This window comes from Anabrus simplex, chromosome 6 (genome assembly GCF_040414725.1).
Source record: "Anabrus simplex isolate iqAnaSimp1 chromosome 6, ASM4041472v1, whole genome shotgun sequence".
NCBI lineage: Eukaryota > Metazoa > Arthropoda > Insecta > Orthoptera > Tettigoniidae > Anabrus > Anabrus simplex.
Genome location: NC_090270.1, coordinates 17,218,327 through 17,237,216, shown reverse-complemented (window position 1 = coordinate 17,237,216; position 18,890 = coordinate 17,218,327).

Below are 18,890 nucleotides of genomic sequence, written 5' to 3'. Positions count from 1 at the left end.
AAACCGTTCGAGAAAAAGAATATTGAGGTTGATATTGAAGCGTTCTAGTTATCATACGAATAACATTCCGGAATTTCGCGGCAGGTAGCTGAGAGGTTAAGGATGAAATAAAAGATTGCCAAGCCTTACGTTTCTTGGTGTTAAAAATGAGCTTTGTTTTTGCGATATGCTTGCGTAAGAGTAGGTAATGATGTTGTGTCATGGATTGACGATATTGCTTAAATAACTGTTTTCTCTTATTGATTAGTTCGTGACATTCCTTATCCCACCATTTAATTTCGTGAACCGGGGGAGGACTAGATGCTTTGATAGGCCTGCACGGGTGAAACATTTTCAAGTAATGGGTTAAATAAGTAACCAAAGTTGTAAAAGTAATAGGGGTGCCACATTCATGCTGCAGAATATGATTAATATATGCTTGATAAGTTTGGGTATTGAACGTACGTTACTTGCTATGTGTGAGACATATGATTTGGAGACAGATGGGCTACTACCGTACGTTATAATGATGGGAAAATGATCACTGGTGTGTCTGCTACGGTATGCCATGTGGTAAGTTAATGGGAACCATGTTCAGACGGCATAGCGTGAGGTCCACCGCGCTTGGTGGGGATTCGGGAGGTGTAAGACGTGTTGGTGAGCCATCATTTAAAATAAAAAGGTCGTGATTATTTGACGTGACAAGTAAATTTGATCCTTTTATTGTATCAGTTGTACAACCCCATTCGGTGTGGTGACAATTGAAGTCGCCGACAACGAAGAGATGCTGAAAGTGTGTAAATTGTTCAAAAAATTGTGCCCATTGTCCTTGGGTAATATAAATTTGAGGGGGGCAATATATATTCAGAAAACAAATATTATTATAGACTACCCCTACCGCATAAATATGTGGGATAAGATATTGTAGAGTTATCGTGGTATAACTTAAAGTCTTTTGAATGCACGTGGCTACACCATCATAACCGTTACCATAATGGCGTATAACGAGATAACCTCGTAATCGAAAGGAAAAATGTGTTTGAAGCCACGTTTCCTGCAGTAAAAAATAAGATTAGCCTGCGTCGCATTTATTAAAAGATGTAATTCGTGTTGCTTGGGAGTGACACTTCTACAGTTCCATTGCAATAATCTGATCATGTAGTAATATGCATAATGTGATCCCTCAATTTATAGATTACATTACTTAATTGTGGCTCGTGACCTAAATGTTGAATTAACATCACAAGGATACGTTGAATTTCATGTTGAAGGTATTCCTTCGTGGAGATAGAACTTGTGGCTTGGGGGGCCAAAGGATTCCGCTGCTCACGTTGTTGTGGCGAATTTCATGTATGTAACACTGGTTCAGCTGTTATCGTTGAACTCGATGATGGAGTAGGACGTTCTGAAGCGGCGTTTTCATTCCTAAGAATGGCTTAATATCCCTGCTTATCGTCGTATCCAGGTTCGGGTGTGGGGGGTGGAGATTGTAAAATAACTTGGGTAAGCTTGCGCTTTCGTGGGTTGTTGGTGGGTGGAGATTGAGGATTTGTTGGTAAAAGGGGGGGGGGGGGAATTGGTTTGCCTGTTGGTCAGGGTAATAAACTGGAAGCGCTGTTCTAGCCTTTGCCTCCGGAAATGACAGATATTCCGTACTCATGAGCCGTTTGATTTTGACTTGGTATTTATGCTCAGGACAATCCTGAGAGCCCGTAATATGGTCTTTCTTGCAATATACACATTGCAGGAATTGTTCAGTACAGGTATTAGTTTCATGTTGTTGGGAACATTTGCCACATCGGGAATTTTTTGCCTGACATTGTCTGATAGTGTGTCCATGTCGCTGACATTTTCGGCAGCAGATAGGAGAGAAAATAAAAGGCTCAACCTCCATATAAACTTTATATAAAGCAACCTGTTGAGGGAGCATTTGCGCACGAAACACTATCTTAATGGAACCCGTAAGGATATACTGTGTTTCATCGTCTTGGACAACCCTGCGATTTAGCCTTTGCACGGATTTAACTGGAGCCACAGATTCGAGATGCTGAAGAATTTCCTCATTTGAGATACCCTTATCAACCCCGCGTATTATTCGCACTCGCAGAACTTGGGAGGAGGGAATATAGGCTTTAATTTTTAAAGTTTCTAAGATGGAGTAGTTCAAAAAAGCATTGGCTTGCGCAGCAGTATTAAAGGTCACCTGTATTCGGTTTCGGCCTTTACGCTGAATGGACAATCCTGACATTTAACTGTTGTTCATAGAAACGGCGACCAAGGGCCATGGGATGCAAACTGCCAACATTCTGATCGGTCGCAGATTCTACAAATACGAAGTTTGGTCCCTGATGAAGCCTGTTATAATACTCCGGTGTAGGTACTGCTTGCTGCACTGCTGGATGGTGGTTAGATTGTTCATCATGGGAACGAGTTGAGACGTCGCTGGTCACGCTTAGTTGAATGGGATACCTGCTGTTGCTCAGCATTGATAGAGGTATCAGACATGGATTCCTCTTCCATGGGAAGCTCAATTTCACTTTCCACTATTAATTTAGCCCCTGTCACCGCCAATGGCCCTCCACTAGCGGCAGCCATGGCTTACTACTCCCTCACCACACACTCACTAAGCCACTGCCGCACTCAACTGACACTCACGAGCGAGGTGAGCAACGACGAACTGTTATACTAGCCTTGACAATCGCTTGTGAAGCGCAGCATAAAGCTGTAATTGGAAAGTTTCACCATAAGGCCGCTGGAGCGCTGGCAAACCAAGTCATTGACAGGAAGCTGTATACAGCAAATTACCGCATTTCCAGTTTCGTTTAAATTGTTTTGTTGTTGTAAATGTTGGTAATGTGTTCGTAATGGGGTCTTTGTTGACTTGTTATTGAGAGTTGATAGTTACGCGCTAATTAGTCTATTTTTTTATTTTGTAGTATCGTGATATGATTTTTTAAAATTGTGTTTACAAATCTTGGAACATGCCATATAGTTGTGCGCCGTTTTGTACTTCAAACATAAACTTTCTGCAAACTAGTTACCTAGCTGAAGGTGATTTCTCGCCGTAACTTCGTCCTAAACAAAAATTCTAATTTATGCACTAATTAGTCTTTAAATTGTGTAGTGTAGTGAGTTGTTTTTCTTTAACTATGTTTGGAAATATTCGAACATGTATTGCTGTGTGCATTATTGTACTTCGAACAGGGAAAAGAACAAAGGGACACTGTCATTGCAAGGATTCCTGTAGACTAGGACACAACTAAGGAGTGGCTCAAAGCAATTTCTCGCGATAACATTGTCCCTAACGCTAATTCTGCTTTTCCTGTTGTCTGTAGCCTTCATTTAAAAGAACTTGATTATTCATTTGTAGGCAAAAGTAGAAGAGTACTAAAGAAAGGTTCTGTTACCATCAGTGTTCCGTAACTATCTTAGTTACTGTCCGGCTCCATGGCTAAATGGTTAGCGTGCAGGCCTTTGGCCACAAGGTCCCCGGGTTCGATTCCCGGCAGGGTCGGGAATTTTAACCTTAATTGGTTAATTTCTCTGCACAGGGGCTGGGTGTATGTGTCTCTTCATCATCATTTCATCCTAATCATGACGCGCAGATCGCCTACGGGAGTCAAATCGAAAGACCTGCATCTGGCGAGCCGAACTTGTCCTCGGACACTCCCGGCACTAAAAGCCATACCCAATTTCATTTCATCTTAGTTACAAGGTGACCAGTACCAAGAGTCCTAGAAAAAAAAAAAACTAGAACCGCACCACCCTCACCCAAGAAACGCCAAAGGACTGAAGCTGCTTATCATTTTAAAACTTCTGATGCAAGCTGTTCAACAGCCTAACGAAGGTACAGGCAGCTAACTGCAGACCCCTAACATATTCCCACCCTCCACGAACCCCCATCCCGGACAACACCTCTGTCATCACCTTCCTTTCCAACAGCTACCACCATTACAACCATAATGACGTCTGCATGTATCCCTTCTCCGCCCACTTCAGCAATCCCCCGCCACCACACGGGAACTGACCGACGCTGCTTCACCATCGCCACCAGACAACGCCGCCGTCCCACCAACATCGATCCAGCAGCCATCATCGCCTCTCCACGCCATGTTCAGCTGTGTCCTACGGGGAATAGCACCTGACATCTCCGAAGTAGACATACTACAGGAACTGCGAGCAGCAGGCGTTCCCGCCCGACGTGCCATCCGGATACACAGTGCCCACGGTCCCACATTCATGGTGCGACTCCAGCTGCCTACTGCTAATGACGACAACCAGCTCATCAGCACCGGAGCTCAAGTCTACGGCCATCATCACAGAGTGAAACCCTCCCATTATCCACCCCCACCTATACAACGTCCCCCAGAAAATGTACACCGTCGCCCCCGGCCAGTCCCTCCTCCCGTTCTCTCATATCCACAAGTCTATCCTCCCCCTCCCCAAACAGGACTACATCTACATCAGACCTCCTTCGCTTTCTTACCACCTCTCTCTACAACTTCGCAGCCACTCTCCACCTCCTCACCCTGCATCTCCACCCAGGATCTCTCTTCTGACCCTCCTAGAACATCCTTATCTACTCCTCCCCTTCTCAGTCTTGTTATATTCATCAACATGTACCTGTATCTGTATAATATTTCATAAATAAAGCACAGAACAAACTACACCCCTTAGCCAAGAGGCCACTTCTTCGCATCTCTTTTGATATATCTCCCCATATCCACCTACTTTTCTACTCTTCACAACCCCGTCAACTCTCCTGGCCAGAGAGAGGGCGTCACCATCTAGGTGAGGTCGAGCTCTTTGCCAGTCTTCCGCGAGGAAGACAGGCCATACCTGGCTAACAAGCCGGGCAGTATTTTTGGTAGAGGACGACCGCCAAGGCAAATAACCTTTATTTTATTCCTTTTTGCTAGTGGCTTTACGTCGCACTGACACAGATAGGTTTTATGGCGACGATGGGATAGGAAAGACCTAGGGGTTGGAAGGAAACGGCCGTGGCCTTAATTAAGGTACATCCCCAGCAATTGCCTGGTGTGAAAATGGGAAACCACGGGAAACCATCTTCAGGGCTGCCGACAGTGGGATTCGAACCCACTATCTCCCGGATGCAAGCTCACAGCCGCGCGCCCCTAACCGCACGGCCAACTAGCCCGGGGCAGTAGACCTTTAGGGAGAGGGAGAGAGAGAGAGAGAGCAATCTCTCAATCACCCATCCCCTATTTTTGGTAGGGGCTGGGAGGGGAGGATCTTCTCCACCCTCCCCCAAAACAAAGCAAATACCTAATTTCATGGACTTGTCTGTTGAAATGTCCTAATGAGTTCGTGTTTTGACTTTGAATTCGAATTTCATTCCTCGATTTCGTGTGGTTTACTTCGTTCCGAAGCACAGTTGGAACATTTCAAGTCGTCGAGAAGAGGTTATAATTTAACGAGTGAACTTGTGGAAACGTACAGCATAGAGTACTACAGGGCGTGAGTCGAGAGACAATTTTAATAGGTTTACGGCGTGTGGTACGCGACTGCAGAACACCTAATCAGGAGATCGACGAGGAGTTAGATGTGTTGGACATTATTCTATGGTGCCAGAGGAAATGGGGCATCAACTGTTGTACATCTCTGCTTCAAGTGTTAGACGTGTTAAGTATGATAGTGCACAACTTAGTGAGGTAAAACAAGTGGATCAAACATCTAATTTGAATCTCAGTTTCAGCCTAACTACGAGAGCAAGATCTTGAGTTATGGATCAGCGAGGGAGGATCTCCACAATAATTTCAAGGAATTATCGCCACAATTTCATATTGCCTGACTGTGCAAACATCGTGTACTTCTAAGCTGTAATTGAACTTGTACGACCCAACGTTTTTTTTTTTTTTTTTTTTTGCTAGGGGCTTTACGTCGCACCGACACAGATATGTCTTACGGCGACGATGGGATAGGAAATGCCTAGGAATAGGAAGGAAGCGGCCGTGGCCTTAAGTAAGGTACAGCCCCGGCATTTGCCTGGTGTGAAAATGGGAAACCACGGAAAACCATCTTCAGGGCTGACGACCCAACGTAATCGAGAGAGGAGACCTATGTTCATGTCTACACATCCCAGCTGAATCTATCTGCATCGAAAACATGAGTACCCACTAAACCATTTTTTCTGTTCTGTAGATTTCGTAAGATTGTATCCTAGACTGATTGATTTCTCTACTATTAGTTAGATATGAATTGTCTTTCACTTTGGTGTTGGTTAAGTAGAGCATGTGTGTTGCTAGTCCATTAGTGGTATATGTGTGTTACTTATGATCTTCAAAGATTGTCACTGGTATAATGAGGCAATAATAATAATAATAATAATAATAATAATAATAATAATAATAATAATAATAATAATAATAATAATAATAATAATAATGTAGACTCCATGCAATAAGTTCATGTGTAGATTTGGTGCACAAAACATAGATCTGTTTGGAAGAATTACACTTCATTTGTGATTTCAGGGGAGTAACTGTGGCATTGTTTTGTATGATAATTATGTGTTAGTGTTGTCTGGTGAATCTATAACCTTTTTTTATCGAATTCAGGATCATATTTGTTATCAATTTTGTGCCCTAAGTGGGAACCATCTTGTTTTGACTATAATGGTCCATAGATAATACTAACAAGAGGGGTATTTGATTGATTTATTTGTTTACATTCTTGCCCTAAGTGTCCGACATCTTGTTTCGATTTGCCATTGCTCTCATAGAAATCACAAAGAAGACTGGAACGCTACGCTCTCTCCACGATGTTGCCAAGGTCACAGAGTATGCATTGTTTGTTTACTACTTCTGACGTAACTAAGACAGCCATCTTTAAAACGGGCAAACTGCAGTCTTCGCATGGTATTGCATAGGATACAAGATCTACATTTTACTCAAACCTGGCGGTAGGTATAAAACGTGACCCAGTTTTATGGAGATTATGATAAAGGAAGATAACCTCGGAAAACAGCCGCTGCCTGGGGATCGCCAGGGCACTCTTGGAACCACTGCAAGGAGTGACAGCATGCAAGCCAGTGGTGGTAGGATGGTGAGCAGACGGCCTCCTACCGGGAGGAATCCCAAAGAAATTACAGTCGCCGAAGCCAAGGAACACAGTGTTGCGCAACACCTCTTGACAACAACCACTGAAGGTGCTTTTGCAGAAGATGCAACCACCAAAGTGCGAAAAGTCCGTACTCGAATGAAATGGGAAAATTCTGTCAATGAATTTATAATGAGGGCTTACTATAGAGTTACCAGGCTGGAAAAGGACATGACAGATTATCGACAGAAGCTATACACGGTTTTCAAAGCACAGTATCCTAACACACAGGTCTCAAAACAACGAATAGCAGATCAAAGACGCGCAATTATCATGAAGAACTTTATACCAGAAACAGTTCTCAGTAAGATTAAACAGGAAATTGAAACTGAGCTAATGGGTCCCTTGGAACCTTCAGGTGAGCATGAAAGAATTGCATATGAAACGAACAGAGCCACACCCTACACCAACACCATGGCCCCACAAAACCTCCAAGAAACTGAAGTTTACACATACCAACATAATACAGAAAATGAATGGCAAACTGAAATAGAAGATGAATTCCAAAGAGCACTTATTGAGTTTGAAGGTACAGATCCCACGCTCAGACCTTTACTACCCAGGCAGAAGCAAACCAAGAAATTCACACAAATAATTGAAAAGCTGAATACCAACATTCTACCAATATATTTAGAAACACACCAGACATTCCTCCAGGTACATACTGCAATCTACTGTGCTGCTGTGGCAGCAATCAGGGCAAATGGTGGAAAAGTAAGATATGCAAGTAGGTCAATGAGCCGAATACGTAGAGAACCACCATGGCAGCGCCGACTCAAATCACGAATTGAAGACCTACGACAGAACATCAATCGACTTACTCAATACACCAATGGTAATCGAAGTCCTCGGCTTTGCAATCACGTAAGGAAAATGTTGAGGAATACCAAAAACCACTCTACTAAAGATGCAGAAAACTTTCTCATTACCGAATATTTAGATACAATGAAGCAAAAACTAACTGCCCTTGCTAAACGTCTCAAGCGCTATACTAAGGCTACGGAAAGAAAGGCACAAAACTCTCTTTTTAATGGGAATGAGAAACTATTTTACAACAAACTTAGGACACCTGAGACAGCTAACATGCAGAATAGCAATGGGATACCAACTGCGGAGAGCATAAGAGAATACTGGTCAACTATATGGGATGCGTCCATACAACATAATGAAGAGGCACATTGGCTTGAAACTATCAAGAAGAAAGCTGAGAATATTGAAAGCATGACCCAAGCTGATTTCACATTAGAGGAGGTTGTAACAGCGATTAACAATTTACACAATTGGAAGACCCCAGGAATAGACCGCATACATAATTACTATTATAAGAAATTCACCAGTGTTCACAGATTACTCACCTACCACATACAAATTTTCATCAGTAAACCAGATGCCCTCCCACACTTTCTCACTACAGGAATCACGTACCTAAAGTCTAAAAATAACAACACGGCAAATCCTGCTAACTACCGACCAATCACATGCCTACCAACTTTATACAAAATTATAACATCACTTGTAGCAAATAGAATCCAGAATCATTGTAAGGTCAATTACATCATCGCTGAGGAACAAAAGGGCTGCAAACGGTTCACAAAAGGCTGTAAAGAACAATTAATAATTGATAGTATAATCATGGAGCAAGCATACCATAACAACCGAAATTTGCACACTTGTTTCATAGATTACAGAAAGGCATTCGACTCAGTACCACATTCTTGGCTTGTTGAGGTCCTTAAAGTATATAAAGTTGATCCTAAAATAGTGACATTTCTAGCAACTACCATGCAGACTTGGAAAACTACTATTAACCTCCGCAACGGAGAAGAATGTGTAGTAACTGACCTCATTCCAATTAAAAGAGGCATTTTCCAAGGGGATTCCCTCAGTCCACTATGGTTTTGTCTTGCTCTGAACCCACTATCAGACTTACTGAGTTCAACAACATATGGATTCACTATCAAAAATAAGCAAAGAACAATCTACAAAATTTCACATCTGCTGTATATGGATGATCTGAAACTGTATGCTGCATCACAAAGACAACTTGAACACCTTGTTTCAATCACCCACAATTTCTCCACAGACATCTGCATGAAATTTGGACTCGATAAATGTGCTACTCAGACAATTAGGAGGGGCTCTTTCTCGGCACAGGGCATCCACTCTGAAGCAACAGATATCTCACCACTGACAACAAATGAGACATATCGATATCTTGGATATAACCAATCAGCCAGGATTCAACACAAGGACACAAAACAGGCATTGAGACTGACGTATATTGAACGAGTAAGACGAATCGTACGTTCTAAGCTCACAGGAAAAAGCATTGTTAAGGCCATCAACACGTTTGCTATACCTGTTCTCACATACTCATTTGGAGTCATAAAGTGGACTACAACGGAGTTGAAGGATCTTCAAACGAAAGTGAATGTGTTACTGACAAAACACAACATGCATCATCCAAAATCAGCCTCAGAAAGACTCACTCTGCCTCGTTCTGATGGTGGCCGTGGACTAATAGACCTTGAGAAATTACACAATGAACAAATTACATCACTAAAGTGCTACTTCAAACATAAATCAGAAACCTCAGCCCTACATAGTGCAATGGTTGTGGCAGATAACGGTTTTACACCCCTCAATATGAACACCCTGGCTTCACTTACAATGCCATTCTCCACAAATGAGGAAAAGATCGTTCTATGGAAAAAGAAACCTCTTCATGGGCGGTATCCAAATGAGTTAAATCAGCCATATATCGACAAACAAGCGTCGCATGAGTGGCTGACACATTCGGATATATACCCAGAAACAGAGGGCTTCATGTTCGCCATACAAGATCAAGTCATTGCCACAAGGAACTACAGAAAGCATATACTACATGATCCGTCTGTCAATTCAGATCTGTGCCGGCGATGTAATACATCTCCAGAAACCATCCAGCACATAACCTCAGGTTGTCAATTAATGGCAAACACAGACTACAAGTACAGACATGACCAAATTGCAAAAATCATTCACCAGAAATTAGCCCGACAAAGTAACCTAATCCATTGTACCACGGCATATTGGAAGTACAAACCCCAATCAGTCTTGGAAAGTGAACATTACAAAATTTACTGGGATAGAAGTATCATCACTGATAAAACTATTACCTGCAATAGACCAGACATAACTTTTGTAGATAAAAACAAGAAAATCTGCTTCATAATTGACATAGCATGCCCTAATACTCACAACCTTCAATCAACACATACAGAGAAGATTTCCAAATACACCGATCTGGCCACAGAGATAAAAACCATGTGGAAACTCAACAATGCTATCATAATTCCAGTAGTGATTGGATGTAATGGTATTATACCAAAGACACTACACAGGAGCATTGAAGCCCTTAATCTCCACCCTCTCACTTATAGAGAATTACAAAAAGCAGCAATACTGGCCACCTGCCATATAGTAAGAAAGTTTATTGGCATGAACCATCCACCATACACAGAGGACTAATGAAAATCGTCCACTAATAATTATGGCCGTTTATATATAGTAAATATCTCATAAATATCTGTCAAGTCTATTTGTCAACAATGTTAAGTATATACCGATATGTATGAAGCATATGTGCGTAGGTACCAAATAGTACTTCTTCCATGTACATTGTACCGAAGAAGCTCATAAACCCAATTGTAAAGTTGTGAATTATATATAATAAAATATAATAATAATAATAATAACGAAGTATTCGATTGATAATAATATTAATAATATATTAATATTAATAATAATAAAGTCGGCATTAAAGTGATGATTTAAATTAGATTATTTATAGAAATTGAGACGTATTCTGATTAATTAAATCTGATCGTAAGATTTATTTCACTCCTTGGCAGCCACGTGATAGGTACTTCTTCGGAATATTTCATGAGATCGATAATAATAATCATGGAGATAAATGTAAAGATTTAGGGCGAGATGATTAAACATGTTGTTGAGATATACATTTTGTTGAAGTGATTGTTGAAATGCCGAAAATGCCCAATTCGACTGTGATGATGTGGGATTGAATCCAAACGCGAAGGTGGTGCATGATGGGCTCATTGAAATGAGGAGTGAATAATAACCACGTGGTGACTACTAGGGGACACGTTGGTCATTAGTGAAAATAATATGATTAAATAAACTCAACAAGAAATTAAAGATGTGCTCGCCATGCTTTAGGATTTGGTTCATGCGTTTTGAGCATGTGTTGTATGAATTTATCCTTGATTTTACGTGGCTGTGGTTGATCAGTTTTGTCTGATCTTGATCATTAGTCGTCTCATTCTGTCTACATTCATTGCTAAGAGTCCCGTGTGTCATCATAGTAGGGCCATCTACAAAATCTGAGGGCTCGTGATATAATAATAAAATTTATAATAATAATAAAACCCATACGGCGATTAATTCCGTAATTTTGAGGTGATTGTGTGGTTGTGATGTATTTATGAATCTTGGTACTTTATTTTGTGTTAATTATGTGGATTTTCAGATCTCTTTGCGTATTTACGTAGCGAGAGATTCTGATCATTGTCGAACTCAGGACCTTTGTTTTGTGATAGTTATGCTTTATATTTAAAACTAAGGGTTTAATATTGTAAATGTAAAATTTATTGATGGTTAACTAATTGAATACAATCGAGCGAGATCTCAGGAAAGAGGGAATAAACCAAAAGTCTGAAAAACGAAAAAAATATGTAAGAATCTGAGAGAGAATCTGTTAACAAATATTTGATAAATATTATTCAAGTGAAGTGTTGTAAAGAAACTGAGCTATAGGGATATAATAATCACAATCCTAGTTGATATATTAATGTGAGTAGGATAAAAGTCTCGAAATTAAAATTGAATAACACAATAAGAGTAGGGTTATATTGTGACATAAATTGAGAATAGGAATAAACGTTTCCCATCATTAGTTATGGACTAGAGATGGTAACTTATGACTTGAAAGAAACATAATTACGAGACTTATAAAACCTAAAGCATTTAAATTATTGCAGATTTTAATTCAAGACTTGTGTAAATGTACAATAGGACATTTTTTCGTGCCAGCTGTCACCAATGCCTTGCGAATATAGATTATTAAAATATACTGCCCCTATATAGCGATTCTCGTGCAGCCGGCTGAGCGACCCCGGAAAAGGGGACAATATGTAGTGCCCTTTCGGTCTTGTCAGATAACGTATATACAACCTGTGACGATAAAGTTCGGTGAATGAAGTCAGAACGGTCGATCCGGCAACACTGTTGACACACAACGCTGCACCTGCGTAGCAGCAGGTTTTGACCACCTGCTCCCAACGTTGCTCAGTTGAGCATCGTGTGTGTGCCGTGTAAGAACTGTTTGACACAGTGCGTGTTTAGCGCGTTGGTTCTGAACTGCGAACAGGATCATGAACGACCAAAAGATCAATGTACAGTTTTGTTTTATGCTTGACAAGACACCGAAAGAAATGCTTGCGATGCTGGTACGTATTTATGAAGATCAAGCACTGTCCTTGAAGTGTGTGTACGAGTGGTTTGCCCGTTTTCGAAGAGGCCGGGAAAGTGTTTCTGACAACCCCCGTAGCGGAAGACCGGCGACCGCCGTCAGTGACGAAAACATTGAGTATGTGAGGACGTTAATCACGAACGATTGGCGATTAACTGTGCACATGATAGCGGATGAGCTGCAGATTAACCGTGAATCCGTGCGACAAATCGTTACCCAGAATTTAGGGAAGGGGAAAACGTGTTCTCGTCTTGTGCCACATCACTTGACTAACGATCAGAAGCAGGCACGTTTAGAGGCTTCACAGGATGTTGTCGAAACGGCGGATGCGACACCAAATTTCTTGAACTGTGTTGTCACTGAGGATAAAACCTGGTGCCTCAGGTAATACCCTGAAACGAAACGGCAAAGCACGGAATGGCGTTCTCCGGGATCCCCTCGTCGGAAAAAGGTCAGAGCCGAAAAGTCACGCATCAAACTCGCTTTGAAAGGAAAGAGATTTGACGATATTCCTGACATCCAACGAAACGTGACGAGGCTTTTGAACACCATCCCAACGGAAGCCTTCTTGCAAAGTTTCCAGGACATGTATCGCCGATCTCAGCATTGCATAGTTATGGTAGTGGACTATTTCGAAGGACAGTAAGGTCACTGTCGTGCGTTGTTCATCTATGGTAATAGTACAGGACTATTCACCGAACTTTATTGTCACAGCTGTATGTATTGCCCTTTAGGTTAGCCACTTTTGAGCCGATTGTGTTTTGACACCTTTTGAATATCTAAATCCCTCAAAATACGACTAACTTAAAGCCCCTCTCATTTAACATGGAAAGCATTGCGCACTTTTACTCGTAATGCACTAAGAACTGACAATGAGTCTAGGGAAATGAAGCAGTTGTTCAGGTTTTGGGGTTTAGGTTAGTAACCCATTCGGGAATTCCTGCTAACTTTCCGTCGGACCAGTTCAACCGTGAGCTTTCGTTATGGAAGAAAAATATCTTTGAAATGTTTTGACCATCGGAGCAGTTCGGTACTACGCTCAACCCGCACTGAAAACAACTTGCTGAAAGTTGCGAGTAGCCTAGAGTTTTAGGCGACTGACCAAGGTTGAGAAGTGCATTGCTATTAAGGCGCTATGTTATGCGGTTAATCAAACAATGCACTCTCATTAAAATGTGGAAAATGCTTATTCTTTTTTGTTATATCAGAAGATGACTTAATGTCAGGTTCCTACTACGGGAGTCTATTACGCATTAGCATAATGATCACCATGACTTCGAATTACAGATTTATTAAATGTCTGGGCATGAAATACTTTCCAGGTCGAAAAAATCGATTAATATAACTTCGAGTTACAGGAAATATAAAACACATAAAATAGAGATTCCTTCGGGAAATGAAAATTCCTTCGAGATATCGAAAATTCGATTTACATACGTTCGATTTATAGAAGTTCGAGTTATAGACGTTCGATTTATAGAAGTTCGACTATAAAACATTTTGGTGCACCCTATTTTAGCCCAAACTCTGAAAAAATCCGTGACAATGTAGCCAGTCGCTAAACAGATGTTATCATTCGATTTTACTCTTCTTCCTCTACCGGTTTTTCCACATCTGTGGAATCTCAGGTGCGAACTGTGACGCGCATGTGGATTTGGTCGTGTTTTAAGGTCGGATGCCCTTCCTGACGCCAACCCTATATGGAAGGATGCAATCACTATTGCGTGTTTCTGTGGTGGTTGGTAATGCAGTGTGCTGTCTGAATATGAAGAGGAAGGTGTCCGAACAAACACAAAAACCCAGTCCCCGAGCCAGAATAATTAATCAGACGCGATTAAAATCCCCGACCCGGCAGGGAATCGAACCCAAGACCCTCCGAACCGAAGGCCTTAAGTTGTTATATGAAATGAAAAGCTACAACCTGTTTTCCAGTCAATTACCGGGTCAGGAATGAAATGAATGAAGCCCCATCTACCGGGTGGATAGGAATTGTGCCGGCTGACGAAGCCTGTCGTACTCCTCTGGAGCAATGATTAATGACCGACAGGTGAAATAAAATGGTACTGGAGAGTGTTGCTGGAATGAATGATGACAAGGAAAACCGGAGTACTCGGAGAAAAAGCTGTCTCACCTCCGCTTTGTCCACCTCAACTCTCACATGGAGTGACCGGGATTTGAACCACGGAACCCAGCGGTGAGAGGCCGACGCACTGCCGTCTGAGCCACGGAGGCTTGCTGATATGATTCAATATTAAACTGTAATTTTGAATGGATTTGTGTTACTTATCAGTCATGTTTCAAATGAATGTAAGTTGAATCTTTAATAAAACAACGAGCGCTAAATATGAGGAATAGTAAGTCTTCCATTGCGAAGTGAACTTAGGTTATCGCTGCGACTGATGGAGCGATCCGGCTCCTCACTTAGTAATTCGTGCAGTTATCGACATGGATATGTTTTTGGGTCGGGGGTACCATGGTAACCAGTGGCGCTCTCTTCTCACTGTGCGTTTTCTTCCTGCAACTGAGCTTGAGCTGAACCCCGTTCTACTTCTAAGTCCTTGAACTGGCCGCAAAACAAACGAGGGTCTTCAACAGGGCCGAAAAAGAAAGGCCGTTCCACGAAAGGTGCTCTTGCCGAAGAATGCAAATACCGCAAGAACGGTGAAATCGGAACCAGTGAGCTCATAAAGAGAAGAGAAATCGTTGGTATTATGAATCCTAACATGTTTTCAACTGCTTATTGAATTCCTTGTTTTACTTAATAAATAAAGCGTTATATTTGCAAGTGCCTCTTATTTGGTTCCCTCATTCGTATTTACATTATTTTCTTCATTTTTAAAATTTATTTTCATAAAAAAGACATAAAAAGTTTTAACTCCTCATTACATAAGTGATATGCAGTACCGTACCTTGACATTGCATTCGTGAATTATAAATAAATAATTTTCCCCTATTTTTTAAATAATTTTGTATAACTGTGTTGTATTTGGGAACTTTACCTCACCTACCAACGAGTGAATGCCTATGATAATGATGATAACAAGTATCTCAGAGTGAAAACACTTGAATTGAAGACCTCCCCAGAATAAGGATGTAACCAAAGACGTTGCGAAAAGTGAGATATTAGTGGTAATAGGGTGTATCATCACGGCTCTATGCTGTGGTGTCATCTTACGTCTTACATTTGAACTTCAAGCTGTTTTATAGCCAGCAGAACTTTGTCCTCCGCGGTGTGAGAATGGAACATCAGTCACTGCTTGTGTTGGCTCATCACCAGGTGTAACAGATCATTTAAATAAAGGCTATGGACGAAATCACATATATATTTTGGAATATTTTGTAATTGCTATTCATGTTATTATTACACTAATATTATTTGCTATCGTTTGTGTTCCAAGTGCATTTCTCTTCTGTTATAGACATACTTGCAGATTATTTTCAATTGTATCACTTCCTATTCATATATTAATTTTGAAACCTTAAGTTATAACAATAAAATAATGTTTTTAATACATGAACTCATTTGTACACTTGGATATGTAATTGATTCAAGTACAGAGGTGTGCATTCACCATCGTGATTTCACATTTTTTTCTGATTAACACGATTCATTTCTTAAGAAATAAGGGAGGCATGGTTTATTTCATTTCATATAGCTTTGTTTCTGTGTTGTTGATAGTGTTGGCCCATGGTATTATGTATATGTGGTAAGTAAGTTTGTTTGTTTGGAAGTGGCAGCCTTGGTCGTTTCACTTTTCTACACAATCTGTTATGTCCCGCCTCTTGATATATAGTTTGCTATATCATTCTTGCTTTTTTGAAGAGTATGTGATAACGTGTGGACAGTTGGATTGTTTCTAGTGATTTCTAGGCTTCATTGTTGTTTTTGATACTTCAGTAATGATTCTTCTCTGAGGTTTCTTTTCTATTAGAAAGAGGTTATGAGGAAGACAGCACACTTATCACCGAGGAAAAAAGCCTTGGTTGTATGCCTGTTGAAAGAAAAAAGTATATTCTGAACGTGATAATTATAAAACTGGATGTTTCACAGAAAACAAAGAGCCGAATCAATGTGCCAATCAAGGCTGGAGATGAACTTGTTACAGAACGAAAAGCTAACTGTGGTCGAAAGCCTAAATGTGAGCCGGCGAATGACTAAACAATGTAAATGTCCTTCCCTGGCCAGGTAACAGCCCGGGCGAAAACCCTATTGGAGAACCTGACCAATAGGCTTGAGCTTTTGTTGGCGCTTATGAAGATATGGCACAGGGACCAACATATCAAGGAAAATTGTAAAATTCTTATGAACAGCATGCCAAATCGTATACAATTTTTTACAAAATACAAGGGGTACCATACTAAGTATTATATAGAATGTTTCATCATACGCGTTTTTCAAAAGAAACTAGGTTGTATGTGACTTTTTCTTTGAGGCTAAAATGTGTACACCTCTGTACATATAACACGATATAAACACCAAAAATAATTTTCTTGTCTCCTGAAAAAACTACTGATTTGTTGTTACATCCTCATTCTGGGGAGGTCTCCCATTAAAACGTCACTGCTCTCCTAAAACGATAAAACTCCAAGCGTCCACGTTAATAAATTACGTAGGTAGTGTTTAGTTACGTGAGAATTTACTGGTCTCGATTACGAGAAAAATAAGTTCATGAATTGCGCTCAGTAATTCTGTTAGCTCCACTATTGACTTCTGCAGCTGAAGCAATAAATTTATTATACTAACTGAAGCGACATGACGGGTTACACGACGATGCTGTAAAATGTAGTTACGTTATTGGATATGGTCTAGTGTACCAACTGGGAGATTTACAGTAACGTCATTGAGGAGTGATCTATGCTCGACAGTGTTATTTTGTAATTACTGCCCCCACTCTCTATATGCTATGAGTAGCGGCAAGAATTTCTAACATTGAACTTTTATTGTCTGATATAAATTACGTTTACGTCCCCCCTGCCGTTTATGAATGACTTGAACATTCACTGCACGGCGCAAATTGGTACAGTATGTATGATGTGTTGGGTGCGCAGCGCGAGGGTTAGTTTGATCCTCAACATATCCACCTTCATCTGTCATAGGCGGCCTAGTCTGAGATACTACAGTATGCCGTTGCTTTCTTCAACGAGTCATAAGATACTGTTGCAATACGAACTAATAATAATAATAATAATAATAATAATAATAATAATAATAATAATAATAATAATAATAATAATAATAAAGCACAGAGGAAGTGGCTGCGTGATTTGGGTCATGTGGCTATCAGATTTTATTCGGGAGATAGTGGGTTCGAACCCCCCCCCCCACACTTTTGACAACTCTTAAGATGGTTTCCCGCTGTTTCTCATTTTCACTCCAGGCAAATGCTGCGGCTGTTCCTTCCTTCCCACTCCTCCTTCTTTCCTGTCCTATTGTCGCCAATGACAGAAATGCGAATGGCAGAAAGCATGACCAGAACATGGTAAATAAGTTACTCTGGAAAGAACGGTTGGATCAGAAAATGAAGAAACCGATAAGAGGGAAAAGGTATTCTAGACGTGCTGTTGATGAAAGCAAATCAACTTCACGGAGAAAATGAAGTGATAAATGATTACGAATCTCTTTTAGTCGTAGTTAAAGGTAATTCTGATTGAAAGGAAGGTCGTAAAAGTAGAACTATTAAGCAGTACCATATGGCTGATCATCATCACTGGTGGTCTGCCTACCGGCAGGTCTTCGTATGAATTCTCCACGCTGTTCTGTCTTCAGCCATTCTCTTTGTCTTCCAATAGCTTCTATTTACCTTTACACTAGATTTAGATTTAGATTTATTATTTTTCTTTAGATCTACAGTAATCATACCCATTTGATCCGTTATAAAGAAAAATAACAATGTCCAGCCTAAGCCAAATTTCATACTACTAACTTGGTGGACCCTACACAGGCGGAATACCAGACAACCATGCAAGGTTCCACCCCTAGCTAAATCTGTTAAGCTGCCTCTAACATGGACGGATGACCAGCTCACATGCTAGGGCACCCCCTACATCTAAATTAAGCCTATAACTAATTACAACATTTAATCTATACTAATCTATCCTAAGCTGCCTCTAACATGGACGGATGACCAGCTCACATGCTAGGGCACCCCCTACATCTAAATTAAGCCTATAACTAATTACAACATTAAATCTATACTAATTCTATCGAACTCAACAATCATTCACATCATTTCCATGCCACATATCATTACATATCTAC